The 15,097-nt window shown below is 47.6% G+C and overlaps 1 protein-coding gene across 3 annotated transcripts in view; it reads right to left on the bottom strand.

The window, feature by feature from the left end:
- Window positions 1–13,541, bottom strand: part of Foxp1 (forkhead box P1) — a 513,865-nt gene extending 500,324 nt beyond the window's left edge. For 2 of the 3 annotated variants that reach the window (XM_047534811.1, XM_047534812.1), the window contains exon 1: window positions 13,441–13,539. The gene's annotated coding sequence lies outside the window, so the exon portion shown is untranslated. Of the gene's footprint in view, window positions 1–13,440 lie in introns of all 3 variants that reach the window. The other variant, XM_047534814.1, reaches the window with a different exon arrangement.
- Between the last annotated feature and the right edge of the window lie 1,556 nt (window positions 13,542–15,097).

Raw genomic sequence — 15,097 nt, 5'->3', positions numbered from 1 at the left:
GCGGGGACAGCTGGAAGGAACCAGGAGAGCTCGGACAGTAAGCTGTGTGAACGTGTCACCTCCGCCACCAAACACGCCAAAGCGGGGGACGTGAAGGGCCAGGACCTCGCTCTCTCGAACACGCATTCAGGCCAGAGGGAGAATTCTTACCGCTGAGGCAGAGCTGCCAGGAATCACGGCCTGCGCAGGCCTTCCGGGAGCCCAGGTGGCTGAGGGCGCCTCGTGAGCCACCCTCACCACCAAGAGCTACCTAGAACTCAAAGACGGAGGGGCTGGCTCCGATGCCCACTACCAAGCGGCTGAGAGCAGGACAGGTTGCAGGGGAGAACACAGACATTCCGGAATGCGTCCACATTCTGCAACTGTGACATCAGAAGAATCCACTCTGGTTCCCCCTCGCTGGACTCGACTCACACTAGGGAAGCCCGCTGATGCTATTCTGTGCTGGTGCCCCACTAGCCAAGAGGATGGGACAGCACGTCCACCAGACGGTTCTGCGTGGCAGGGCCAGCCACCAGTCCAGGACACAGGCCTAGTTAGCATGCCATTCCTGGACAAAGTGGCCCTTCCAGAGAGGAGCTGCGCATGCCGCGATTAACCCCAAGCAAAGAATGGAAGCTCCTTTACTTTTTTTTTTTTTAAGGAAACCGTAAGTTACACTGTGGTTAAGACTCGTATCTTCACCCTTGAAAAAGCCCATGAAGTTCTTTTTTGAGGTTGTCTTCTGATGCTAGGCCCCACAGGCCTCTTCCAGACTGAAGCCCAGGGCAGGTGATAATGAAGAGCAAAGATGGTGCAGAGTGGTGAGATCCTAGGAGTGCGAACCAGGTGCAGGGTGCACGCCTGTTATCCCAGCAAGTCGGGAGGCCGAGGCAGGAGGATTGCAAGTTCAAGGCCAGCCTCAGAAACTGAGCAAGACCCTATCTCAAAATAAATCAAAAATAAAAAGGGACCGGGGATGCAGCTCAGTGATAGAGCAATCCCGAGGTCAATACCGGTACCAGAAAAAGGGGAGCAGAGAGGGAGGAAGAGCAGGAGCAGGACACGCCTCCCCCCAGGCAGGACTCTGCACAGGCTGCCGAATCCCCCCAGCAGGAGAGGACCCACGTGTGACCTGCAGTGCATGCCCTGTACCCCAGGAGGAGGTGTGTTCTGGGCGGGGAATCTGCAGCCCAGCCCGGATTCGGCAGCAGACAGAGCACCAAGTCCCAGGAGTGACAGTACTCAGGAGGAACCTGCCACACCCGTCCCCTCCCTGTCCCCTGTTCCTGGGGAGCAAACCCTGGGGTGGAGAAGCAAAGGCTGCAGTCTGTGTCCCAGGCAGGGCCAGTTCCTGGGAGGTGACCTGTGCAGTCACTGTCCCCAGAAGGCCCGCCCCTGGTCTGAGGCTCTGCGGCCACCATCTTGAAACTCTTCACGATGTCGAGCAGGTTACCCTGCCCTTTAATCTCACGCCGGGCTGGCGATATGTCGCTGGTCTCCTTCCACTTTTTGTTTGCTTTGGGGATTTCTGAAAGCCTCATAAGATTTAGAGTCTTCTACATTTCCACAGACAACTTGTTTCATGGGCTATTTACACTCTGAGACTGGGCTCGGTTGTCCTAGATACTCCAAAATTGATATTGAATGCAGAAAACAAGCATTTTTTTTCACCTCATCCCTAATACATGCTCTGACCTGCAAACCAAAATGTGCTCAGTGTGATGGTCACGGCATAAGAAAACCGAGACCCGCGTGTCACGGATGGCTTGAACGGGGGCACCCAGGACAGCACGCATACGAACCTCCAAGCCGTGAGTGTGAACAGCTCCCTAAAAATCACTTCCAGGTCCTCACACGTCGGCTGTTTGGCCCACACGCAGGTACATGCCTCCCGCCTACACCTGTGCCCATGTGTACGCACACGCGCACCAAGTACAATACACACACGGCAAACACTGGCAGATCCGCGGGCCCGGTCTATCCTTAGTCCCACGCGCATTCGCAACACCGGAGAGACCGTTTGGTCCGGATGGTGCTGTCCTCAAATAGAAGAAGAAAACCAAATATAAACGCATGCGCCGGAAGACTAAGTAGTTGCCGATAATTATACCCCAGACGGGGATACAAGAAATGTACTGAGACCGGGAAGAAAAGCACATGAGCAAACACACTCAGGAAGACGAGCTGTGTGTGCCAGTTTTAACGGGTTTACATTCGCACGGTACATATACAGACATGCACACTCACAGACGTACACCAAAGCAGATATCTGCATTCCCCATGTGGCTAGAGATATGGATGCAGGTAAGCCCAATGGCTAGTGCCACAGTGAAAACCAGGTCTCCTCTCTGAACCACAGTCTCTTCGTTGACAATGGTGTGGCCTGTAGTGGATCCTCACTGAGCTCTAACCACTCTGAGAAGAAGCTGCCATGCTTACCTGGCATGGGTAAAAAGAACGGGTACGGGTGATGGTTAGGGATCGACAACAACGCAGGGCGATTTGAAATGCATTAGTTTTGAGTTATTCGTTATAAGCCTCTCCCCAGCCCAAGAGCTAGGGATACTTTGACACAGAGCGATGCAAGTTCAAGTTCAAGTTCAAGGGAAACGGTTCGCCCTCCCTCAGCCCCCTCATGCGGTGCATGGTCGGGTTCCCGGGATTTTCCCGCTCTGATAGAGAAGCCGTTTCTCGGGCCGGCTCCGTGACCACCCATGATCTGAATTACGCACAGGTGTTCGAAAGTACAGAGGGATCCAGCATAATTATCAGAGCATTAAGCAATCCTCTCTGTGCAAGGAGGTAGTGAAGAAAGGAGAACGCGGTGTGGGCAACGCTTTGGGAAATAAATTCCACAGCCTTTCACCAACTTGGAATCTTGGCTTTGGACACACATAAAAATGAGTCTGGCCTGATCTTAGCTCCAGTGGACATCTGCCAGATCACAAAATTTGACCCAATTGGCCTGCCTTAGCATAGAGAAAGCCACTGCTGGAACAGCAGATGGCCCGGCTGGTCACAGCCAACCTGGACGGACGGATGGGGCAGTGGCAGGAAGATGGCGGAACACGGCTAGCCCAGGCCAGGGTGGGAACGCTTGCTTTTAAGAGAATCGTTTTGATTATGCACTTGAAACAGCATTGGGGCCGACGCCCCCTCCCCTTCCTCCGCAGCCTCCAATCCCTCTCCCGCGCATCCTATAAAACACAGCTAATTATTCTCCAGCTTTTTTCTCTTGTCACCACATGCTGCAGTAAAACGAATGGTCACCCCCACGTGTGGAGAAACCTCTTCAGACAGAACCGAGCTAGGAATTCTGTGGGGTCACCATTTTCCCACAGGATTTTATGGAGCCACAGAAAGATGCTGACTTTCAAGTATGACTTCTCTTTAAATAAACCATTACCGAGCATAACCTTATTTGATATGAGAAACTCCATTTTTTGTTTAAATTAAAACTATTGTTTAACGGGCACCAGGACTTCAACAGTCCCCGTTGAACACACACCGGCCATTTAAACAGAGCTCTGTCCAAACATTCACCCTTTGTTATATTATTCTCCGTTCTTCAGGGAAACACTATCTACCTTGAGACTATTTTGTTTAACATCTCTGGTCGTTTATGCTATTTACTGAACATCTGATATTCCTAATAAAACGTCAGTACAAATAACCAAGTTGTCTAGAAGGGGGAAAAAAAAAAACAAAGCTTTTCCAGGCTCCCTGGGCTGGTCAAGGTAAACACTTCTAGATGGCCCCACTTGGCCAGCTCACCCAAATGCCTTTTCTCTTTCCTCTGAAATTACAAAAGATTGTCATTTCACTCAGCAATGAGCCTGGCGAAATTGAAACTCTGTACATCAGAATTAAATATGTTCCATCTACTCAAAATGAACAGTGTATTATTTATCACTAATACTTAATGACAAAAAAAACTGATAACTTTCTCCGATTAGGCCACTGATAGCATCTAGTCTCGCACCATCGATTCTTTGGGTCATTAGCATAATCACAGAACGTCAAGTCCGGCTTATGCAGCAAGTTTGGTAACAGAGCTGGATGTAGACACTATTTTAAAAACATGTTCCGATTTCCATCTAAGTATATCTTTATTTATATGGCTTTCTTACCATAAAGATGCCAGTCCTTTAAATTATGCAGAAATCACTTTCTACGCTGAAGAACAAGGTGTTATATCATAACAAGGGTGCAGAATTACAAAGCGCCTGTTAATTAAACATGGCTTTTTAACTCGCTACCCTGCATATGTAACTGTTAAGTTCTAAGCCAAGTCTTTAAATAAGAACGACAAAATGGCCAAGTTCCTTTAATGCTTTGCCTATATTTTTCCCTTAATGGAAGAGATCAGCCACTTGATTGATTCTTTTTTCATCAAATTTTCTGATAAATGGTCAAGATTATTTAAGGTTTCGCTCTCTCACACACACACACATAATATTGGCAAATGAACAAATCACCAAGTTGCGAGTCAGGACTGATGTTTTCGCATCCACCCTAAATTGTCAGCGTCCGGCATCACAGATCTGCTTGGTTTTAGGGTCAAATGTAAAGACCACGTCTACAATTAAGATAGCACGCTAAAAAGACAGAAACTCTGCAGCTCTGTGCACCCACACGGCCAACTGCATTGCACGAAAAGAGCCAGGCGGTAAGGAACACAGCCCTGGACACCAAGGCGTGAGCCTGTCTCGGGAACACATGCATCCAGGGGAACAGCAGGTGGGGCTGGGGTGGGGGTGGATCCCAGGATTCCGCACCTGCCCAGGAGGGGTGGGTGAGAAGCAGGAGGGAGAGGCAGGAGCCTCCTCCATCAGACCAGCCACCAGGCAGGGACACAGGTTACAGGGGTGCTAGATGTGAGCTTTTCCAGGCGGGACCACAGGTACAGGGGTGCTCCGGGATCCATCCCCATTCCTTTGCAGCATCTTACGCATTTCTTCATAAAAACTTAAAAAGAGAAGCCCACCGTTTTCAAAGAAATAGCTCTGTAAATACCTGCCCAATTTCTTTCCTGAAAAGTCCTTCTCAGCTCAATGGATCAAAGTGATTGAGGCCTCAGGATTTTACACCACAGTCGGGGGCCACCGGTGGCCAAGACACTGAAACCCTGCATCCCACTCTAAAATCCATTTCCGCTGTTTTCAAAATTGCTTATTATTACCTCATACTTGAAGAATTCTTTAACCTCGGTGCTGTGCGATGGGAAAGTCATCTCCAACACAGAGACGCTCTCTATATTTAGTCAAGCTGACTGTCCTACTTCCTAAGCAAAAGAAAACAAAAACAGACCCCGAAGGGAGAACGCTCTTGAAGGATCCCTGCCACGTTCAGCTGACATGAGACGTGCGTAGGGAAGAGGGTTAGAAGGGACCTCGTGTGGACGGAGGCGCAAAAGCTCATGGGAAAAAGGTGAACTTTTTTTGGGGGGGGGTCCCTCTCCCAGCCCCTACCTGGGAGTATCTGAACCTTGAGCTGCAGCTGCCGTGGGTGGGGCAGGGAGACCCTGGCAGAAGCCGCCCCAGTCGGTGGGGAGCGAGGCTGACTTGATGCCACAGGGTAAGAATTCCTTGTGAGCTCACCAGACTCATGGCTGCAGGTTCACTGTCAACAGGCAACACGCAGCAGCAAAAGCCACGATTTAAGACGAATGCATTTAAGCAGCAGAACCCTTCTTAAACCCAGTGAAGGCATGCCCAGTGGCGAGTCCCTAAAGGAAAACCCAGGGCTGCACAGACTCCTGCTTTCACAGACTGTGTTCTCCCAAATGATCAGCGGTGGAAGGGGGCAGCGAGTCTCTAAAGAGGCTCCGGCCCCCTTCCCCAGGCCCAACCAGCTCCTTTCCAAACATGAGATGCAGCAAACTTTCTATTAGGAAATTTCTGTAACACATCACTAAAAAGGGTGTGTCCTTGACTCCCTAATGAAATATCAGTTAATTACTTAACCTTTCCTAATGAAAATGATCGACGTCCTTTCAACAAACAGGGGAGCATGATCTAACATGGAACTCGGATTTCATCAGCCAGTCAGTCACCCCACGGCACCTGCTGACCACCACGCAGCTTTCCGTCCTCCACAGAGACCCCCGTTCAGCCACAGAGACGCTCTAGTTTTAAAGTCGGGCTCATCAGGGATTTTTTTTTTTTTCTTTTTTTTATTAAGTGCTTTAGGATGTGAACAGAAATAAAGTAACTTTGCATTAGAGGACTCTTCCAAATGCCACCTGAACCCAGGGCACCACCAGGTTCTAAGCATAAAAACAATGGTCAATTTTTTGGCAGCTATTAAAATGAAGCTACACCCCAAGTCCAAATGGAAATTTTTTTTAAAAACTAAAGCGAGGGCATTTTGGACAAGCACATTATTACTGGTTAACTTCAAAATGCACATTACACACCCCAAAAAATGATGTACAACTTTTATTTAAATAACTCTTTTGATCTTGGGGGTTAGATCATTAACTGAAGCCCTGAATATTTAAATAAGCCTCTTTAGCATTTTATCTCCTTGTCTCATAATCTGGAAGGATACATTCTTTCTGGGATCCCGCTTTATTTGTGTGGCACCGGGGGCTAGGTTCTCCCCTTCAATATTCCAACATGCCCCACCGTATACTCTGATAGAGAATTTCCCAAGATGCTGAGGGAAATCAAAATACTTGTGCCAGCAGGGTTAATCTAATGAGTAAACAGTTCAGATTTTTAAATTAAGATGGAATGCTCAGAGAAGAAAAAAAAAAAAACCTGCAGAAAGCCATTTGACACTAATTGGTAGCTACAATGTAGCAACATCCACTAGGAACCGAGGATTCAAGCAAGACACTGGTGTGAAAGGAAATACCTGCTTCCGGATGAAAAGCACCCAGGTGATGTTCCAGACTGCTCCTACCACTTTGCTCAACTGTGGGGACCTAGCTGGGCTTCTGCTCCTCTAAGCAGCTAATGTTTCTTTTTGTGCTTGATTCTGAAAAGGGAGCCCGTGTGCTTCTCTTAGGTTTTACAATGGCCAAGCACCTCGATCAAACCCTGAGAAAGGGTTGTAGGCTTTTCTCCGCCTTTGATCACTGAGGAGTCCAGCTTTCCCACGTAGGTGGGCAAGAGAATCATGTGGGCGCTTTTTTTTTAAATGCAAAGCCTGAACCCACCCCAGAGGTAGCCAGCAGCAGAGCAGTCTACAGATACAGCTCTGCTGGGAGGCCATACACAAGCTGTTAAAAACCACTGGTTTTCATTCTTAAAAGAAATCTGAATATTTTCAAAATAACAAGACTGGGCCTCAAGGGAAAGCAAAAAAAAAAAAAAAAAAAAAAAACCTATAATATCCAATAGAAGAGAGTTCAGGTCCAGAGTCTCTAGTAGCATGTATTACTTGGTCCATGAGTCTTTGTATAGTTACATCCAAATTACAGGGAACAGTGTGTTATAAATGTACATTCCCATGTCAGTAAAACTTCTGATTCAAGAATCTGTATTTTCTATACCTCCTGCCCAAACCTGAGTGTGCAAACATATGCTAATCTGGATTCAGGTAAACAAAGGCCCTACTTTGAACATGCCAAATTGTGACTAACTGTGACCTCCTGCCACCCCAGACGTGAGCGCCTGTCTCCATCCCTGTGCTCACCTGCCCCAGGAGGGGAAGCGCCACCTCCACCCCAGGGGACAGACCCTGGAACTGCAGAGAGCCAAGCAAAATCCACACCACACTTGCCCCTGTAAGGGCAGAGGTCGCTGTCTTCACAGCCCCAGGAACACCTTAAATGAGTAACAACACAGCCCTGCACTACTGGGTCACTGAGATGGAAGAACACACCTCAGCTCACCAGCCCCAGTTCCCAGCCAGGAACCCGCAAGCAGAGACATCCCAACTCCAGAGCAGTGCTGGAAGAGGGAGAGACACCTCGGGAATTCAGCTTTTCAGTCTGATGCTAGAAATATGCAGTGTCTTAGTAAACAAAGCAGATCACAAAATTAGATGAGATCAGAGAATCTGCAAAGTGTGGACATCCATGTTCATTAGTGATATAGAAACATGCACCTAAATATGAGACTCAGGAGAAACACTGTCCCACCCGAAGAGAATCTATTTTATTAGCTATCAACAGCGACCAGACAATGCCTCACCCAGCACCCCTCACTGTCCCTCAGTGGACGGGGCAGTACCAGGCCAGCCTCTAGTCAGGAGGACATGAGTTCTATGCAATGATCCCTGCACCTCAGCGCCAGAATCAGCAGCATTTTGAGGAAATAAACTCATCACAGAGTGATCCTGAGTACAGAGAACACAACAGTAAACAAACAAAACCGGAACACAATTTTGTACGTATTCCTATTCCTATTCCTTTAAAAATACCAAAAAAAAAAAAAAAAAAAAGACCCTGTTTTATTAAAACTGTGACTTGGAAAGAAAGTGCAATTAGCTTTGCCGAGGCACTGCTGAGATGTTCCCGAACGCACGAGACATATGTAAATATTTCGTGATATCAGTTCCATTTGAGTAGACCTGTCAGGATATTTACAGGGCTTGACGGTACTTCTGTCTTTAATTAAATTTTTGCCCAGATACTTTAATGTAATTTAAATAGATTATTAGTTGTCAGGATCTAATATAAATTTTGTTTACGATTTAGTTACTTTAAGTACTCAGATTGAAGAAACGAATTTAACCCCATCACGTTGAACGTGGAAACCAAACCACTGACAAGCTCCCCCTGTGCTCTTCGCTCCTCTCGAGAACATTCCTCAACCAGGACAATCATAAATTTCCTGGGACTAAGTGAAACAAGGGGAGCCCTCCTTGAAAAACAAAACAGGTTAGGAAGGCTCTCAAGAACGACCCATTTACACCTGTGGGGGTCCCAGGCCCTTCCTCTTTAGACAGCACCTGCTCCCGGCGGCTGCCTAGGTAGGAGACGTTTTTCTCTAAGTCCCACAAAATAATGACCAAACACCTGTTGTGTTTAAGAGGCAGGGTGCTCTTTAAAAACTGGCATCAGGGGAATACAGAAAGAAAAACGAGCCGAGCCGAGCAGAGGCAGCCACGAGCCAATCTGGTCAATAGATTCCTCGACTAGGCAAAAGATGAGCCTCCTGGAGCCCGGAGCCGCCTTCCACGCCAGGCTGCAGCAATGCCTTCGCACCCGCTGGCTGTCACTGCTACGGATAATCCATTAGAGAAACAAAGAGTGCCGTCCAGTGCTCCTTCCCGCCAGCCACGCACCTCTCCTCTTCCTCCTTCCTCTGTCCAGAGGCCCAGCCCTGAACTCTCAGTGCAGGAACATCATCCCTGGGATGCAAAACCAAAGCACTCTGTGAAATCAGACGTTCCTCACAACGTTTATTTTTAGGTTGGCGGCATAATCCAAATCTGCTTAATTTCCATTAACCACATGGTCACATGCACTCTGAAATAAACTATAAACGTCCCAGGGAAGGGGGGGGGGACAACCGTCATGCAGAAGATACCCCAAATGTGGCCAAGTTTGCCCGTTTCAGGAACTCGCCTCATCTCATGGGCTGCTGCCGCTCTGGCTTTGGCACCTCTAACTTTAATTCATCCAAGTACCAGACGAGAGAAATAGTTTCAAAAATCAGCCGAAGATGGTTTCTTGGACAGTGCCCATATCACTCAAAGGTCTGCAGACTGGGGTAACAAGTCACCAGAAAGATCATTCAGAAGATAGACAACCCCAATGCAAACTTACTTGGCTTCCTGGCTGGTCTCAAAAGCTCAGTGTTTGATCACCTGGTGAGATTTTTCAACCACCAATTTAAAAAAAAAAAAAAAATCCCCTGCAAACAGTAAAAGTCTACCCCAAACCTCATGCACAAACTTCACCTGTCTATTCAAGAGATGCCTTTCTTGGAGTTATTTTCTTTAGAAAACAAACCCCTACCTGTTTGGGGCTTTTATGTGCTCTGAATTCAAAACCATACTTAACAAGGAGGAAAAAAAAAAAAAAAAAGCCCAATACTGCTGTCTTAGCACAAATGGCATTTACTATGACTGGAATCTATAAAAGGACTGTGACATCTAACAGGATAAGAAAGGAAAGGAAAAAGCCCTTAGCAAAAAAAAAAAAAAAAAAAAGATTTTTTTTTTTTTAAACAAAAATACCACCTGTGCAAATGGAGCCATGTATGCACTGAAAACCCTGTCTCAGGCACAGAGAAAGAGCTCACACTCAGTGCCTTGAAGTTGCAATTAAATTGTAGTAATTTAAGATTATCGGGAGAGCAAAGGGCAGGGGGAGCTCTTTGGAAGGCTTTCCTCCCCATTTAATGCTCTTCAGCCAGGGGTTAAATGAGTTTCTTTAATGTAAGTACCTTAAAGTAACTGAATCATAAACAAAATTTATACTATTTTCTGACAGCCTACAATCTATTCAAATTTTATTAACGTGTGCTTAAAATTATTTTTAAAAGACAAAACTCTTGCTAGACTCTGTAAATATTCTTGGCATACCCAACCATGGGCCCCGCCATGCCCAGCCTTCCTGAACACGCATACTTTTCGGTGACTCGGAATCTTACAAGATAATGTTTTAAAACTGAGTCTGAATCTTAACTGAAACATGAAGACCAAATAAATATGCACAGAAGACTGGCTGCAGAGAGGAAGCAGGGTGCAAAACAGGTTGCCATCTCTGCTGTGTTCTCCCCCTCTCTCTGGATTTTGGCATTGACCTTGATGTGGTATAAATACATTTGTTTGGGGGAAAATATCCCAATTCTTCTTCTGTTGGCTTAAACAACTGCTGAAAACACAATACCTGTCAACAGAGACTTAGAACGCAAATTTACAAGGTCAGGGGTATGGAAAAAGAAGCAAGGAAAAACTCGGTAACAGAAAAAACAACCAAGCCTGGGCTCAATATTAACTCAGTTAACTTCTGCTATTGTTGGTACAAATGATTTAACCAGAAAATATTTATAGCTTTCTAAAAACATTACATATTGCAGAAAATTGCCTAACAGCATCATGTGTATGTTTAACTCCATTGCTTAATTATACAATAAAGGTATATCCAATAAAACCACAGGCTTTGAAACATGTTGTGCACAATGGTTATGAAACTCTGGCTTATAAAAAAACAAAGTGCTTACTATGTGATCAACACTTGTTAATTAAAAATACAAGGCTTAAATGACAATTATTTTTATTCTTCCGTATGTGTTTACTCATTCTATTTTCTACTTTGTTCTACTTAATTAAAAATGACATTTAATTTGGGGATAGTTTATAGCTGGGGAAAAAAAAAAGTGTTACACAGTTTATACTCCAGGATTTAAATATAAACACCAAATCTTACAGACATTTCCAGCTATGTAAACCCCTTAATTTGAGACAGTGAATTTGGATAGTTGATGTTTCTTTCACTATACTTTGATAAACCTGTGAAAACAAAACGCTAAAGTAATTACTGTTACTACTTTCCTTAAAAATGTAAAGCAGTTCAATTTTCCTAGACAACAAGCAAGGACAAGTTACAAAAAAACTTGAATAAAAGTAGCATCGTGGTCATGCTGAATGTCAATCTAAAAAAAGAGGTTATGTCTAATCTGGAGAATGTTCTCCCCTTTTTAAATTCCAAGAGGGGGCTGACACAAAACTCACTACCAGGGATTTTTTTTTTTTTCTTTTTTTCCTTTTCTTTTCTTTTTTTTTTTTTTTTTTTTCTTTCTTTCCTTTTTGAGCTTCACATCAGATTTAAACCTTCACATACAAAACCCTGGCTTCCCTGATGAGGCAGATCTTCTAAGCTGGATGTGAGAAAATGTTATCTAACTCTAGTGTAGGAGTCTAATGTTAGTAAAAAGAATTCCACTGTATAGCTCTGGAGAGCAAGACAGCCTCCGGATGACTTAATATTCTTTGAATACCTTTTTGGGTGAATTCTCCTTATAAAGAGAGATGCATGGAAACAAACAAACAAATTAACTTGTTGAGCAACTCTGCATCCACAAGAAAGCAAATGCAGCCCAGAGAGGGACTGAGTTCTTCCCTTCCAAGTAAGCCTTCCCTTGCACAACAAAGATCAGCAATGCAATGGCCCATTTCTGCATAAATGAACATATAGCCTTGCTGCCTGGTGGAACAGTCTGGGGCTCTCCACGTCCAGCTCCTGACAACAACCCAGCAGCAGTTCTGTTTGATCTCTCCTGCTTCCTTAATTTGGGTTGTCAAGGTTCAGCAGTTGGAGGCTGTTTACTTTACTTTACCAAAAAAAAAAAAAAAAAAGTGATTTTTTTTTTTTTTCTCCCTCTCTCTCTTTTATACAATGACTAATCCAAAGTCTGGAGAGGGGGTGATGTAGCCAGTGGCAAGATGTTAAACCTTTTTTTCCCTTTGCAGTGAGATTTTTAGCTGACACCTTTTGAATGGTAACTAGCTGAGTTGCTTTTTATATTTGTAATGCTCTCTAATTATGAGACTTTCAAATGGAAAGGTGGGGGAAAAATCCATCCCAAATTTCTCAAAACATGAGGCCAGTATGATTTTTTCTTTCTTTTTTTTTTTCCTGGACTTAAAGAGGTGGGTATTTCTACTTTGAGAAGCAAAATTCTAGAAGAATTCTAACACAGAAATTAACAGGAACTTCGGTCTCAATTATGCAGAATAGCCCTGGGTAGACAACACCTGAAGTCTTAATATTTCACTGCAAATTCTATTTAAGACATCTCCCCCCAAATTGAGTCTCACTGGAAAAACAGTGTGTGTGTGGGGGGGGGGGGGGGTCAGAAGGTAAAAATATTGCAGAAATTCTTCCACATATTTTCAGCAGTAGAGAAATTCCTTAAATATCCTTGAGGCTTTCTCAACTCAGCTATTGTACAAGTCCTAAATCCTCAAGTCTGCCGACAGGCAAAGGTAAACTGCACGGTTTCAAAGCCCAGGCTCCTCCATTCAAAGTGAATCCAGAGCTCCTCCAGCCTCTTGTTTAAAGGGCAGTATCAAAATAAGAAATCCCAACTTAGGAAATACCTGCGTCTGGACCTAAGAGCACCCCAACCCGGCAGAAGAGGACTGGAACTTCAAACACAACCGAATGAAAGGTTTATATTAATCTCATTATTCTGTTCAAGCCTCGCAGATGAGCGTTTGCGGGGTGGGGAGAAAGGGCAGACGAAGAAATAAGTTTCATTTTGGGTCTTCTGGCCGAGCAACAAGAAAATAAATTAAGAAGAGAGGATAGGATGCGCCCAGGCTAAATCAATACACTTTGTAATCAGCCTAGCAAGGGTATTTGGACACAATGACTTGGAAATAATTAATAGTTATAAGGGGGGAGTGGGGTGAGAAGGAGACCGAGGGATGTCACCATATTTTATCGAAGCACGTTACACTCCACGCTAAACTTTGATCTCCAGATTTTCGGATTTAGGAAAGAAAGGAGGAAAAAGGGAGAAAGAAAGTCCTGTATTTCGAAGCACCTACCGGCTAGAGGGTGGGCACATTCCTTGCTCCGGGAGCCTTATCGCTGCGCTCACGCCGCCCAGGCTGGCTCTCTGGGCAGGGAGAAGCCCTGGTGCAGCCCGGGGCTCTCTGGTGTCCCCTGCCCCGCGCCCCCGCCCGAGTCTTCGCCCCGGCAGCCGCGGCCGCCCCGACTTACCCGCTGAGTCCGGGGAGGGGTGGGAGCGCCGCCTTCACGCCCGCGGAGGAGGCGCCGGCAGCACCATGGTCCCCGGCGCGGCTGCCGCTGCCCTTGGCCCGCTCGCTCGCCGTGCGCTCTCTTCCTCTGGCAAACTTTCGGGGTCTGCGGTCGACAAGAAACCGGGGCGACTCTCTCAGCAAGTCTTTCCCCGAGCAGGTTGGGGAAGATCGAAGGGGACGGGACGGGTGAGTAGGCTGAGGGGCCGAGACGAGAGAGGGCAGCGGGCTCGGAGGACCCCGAGTGCGCGTGGAGGAGAGAGAGGATGCGGCTCCGGGAATCCCAGCCAGGATCCCGAGACCGGGAAATCGGCCCGAGCCAAAGTCTCCGCACCTTCCCAGGATCTTACAAAGTTGCAACAACAATAAAGAAGGGGGAGGGCGGGGGGAAGGGGGTGGGATAGGGAGCCGATCGCGGGCGCACGGTTCCGAGTTACAACTGTTTATTTAGTCCTTATTCTCACTGGGGGCGGGAGCTGCACGGCAATGGGGGACTGCAGGCAGCGATTTCGAAGCAAACACTTGGGAGGGGGCATGCGACTTTGTTTCTGGGCGCGGAGCTCCCCGGCGCCCGTGTGTGTCACCGCCAGTCTCCGGGGACCGAGGCGGAGCTCACAACAGGTGGGGAGGGGGGCTCGCCGAGGGCCAAAAAGGAGAAGGAATCAAAGTTTCCGAGCGCGGCGGTGTCTGGGGAGGAGGGGGGCGGGAGGCGGGGGCGAGGGGAGGCGGAGGCAGCAAATGACCGCGACCCCGCGGCAGCTGGCAAACTCCTAGGCTCCTGGCGCCACCGCCACCGCCTTGGTCCCCACCCCAAGCGCACGCCGCCTCGGCTGGTCGGCTCCAGGGAGTCGTCTCTGCGGGACAGGAATGAAGCGCTGGGAGCTGGAGAGGAAGGCTGCGCGCAGGCGAGGAATGGAGAGCCATCGGTTGCCGGGACGGGGCCGGAGGGACGCGGCGACACGCGTGCGTCGCAGAACAGACCAGGGCTTTGGAAATCCCCCCCCCCTTCCCTAAGCTGGGGGTGGGGGAGTAAAACCAGAAAGTGCGTGGCGAGGGGAGGAGGTTCCGGGTGCTGCGATTCCTCGCAGCGCACCCTGTTCCCATGCCCACCCGAGGATCTGGCCACGGCTGTCGCCAGCGCCTCTCGAGGAAGCTGGGGCCGCGGGGGACAAACGCGTGTGGGGTTGCGTGTCTGGCGGAGGGTGCGCTGGTGTGTGTCTGAGTTTTCCAGGAGCCAGGGGCTAGCTGGAGAGCGTCCCCACTGCTGGGTTCAGGACAAGGCACGCGTGGCTCAGGAGATAACCCCAAGCGTGGGGCCCAGGCATCCCTAGTCAGTCTGCCGGGGCCCTCTGGGCAGCCCAGGGGCACATACCCGTGGAAAAGGAAAGGGAAAAGTTTGCTTTGAGTCCAAACTTTGAGCCCAGGAGGCGCCCGCCGCACGTCC

This window comes from Sciurus carolinensis, chromosome 19 (assembly GCF_902686445.1).
Source record: "Sciurus carolinensis chromosome 19, mSciCar1.2, whole genome shotgun sequence".
NCBI classification, from domain to species: domain Eukaryota; kingdom Metazoa; phylum Chordata; class Mammalia; order Rodentia; family Sciuridae; genus Sciurus; species Sciurus carolinensis.
This window is presented reverse-complemented; position numbering and strand designations above follow the sequence as displayed.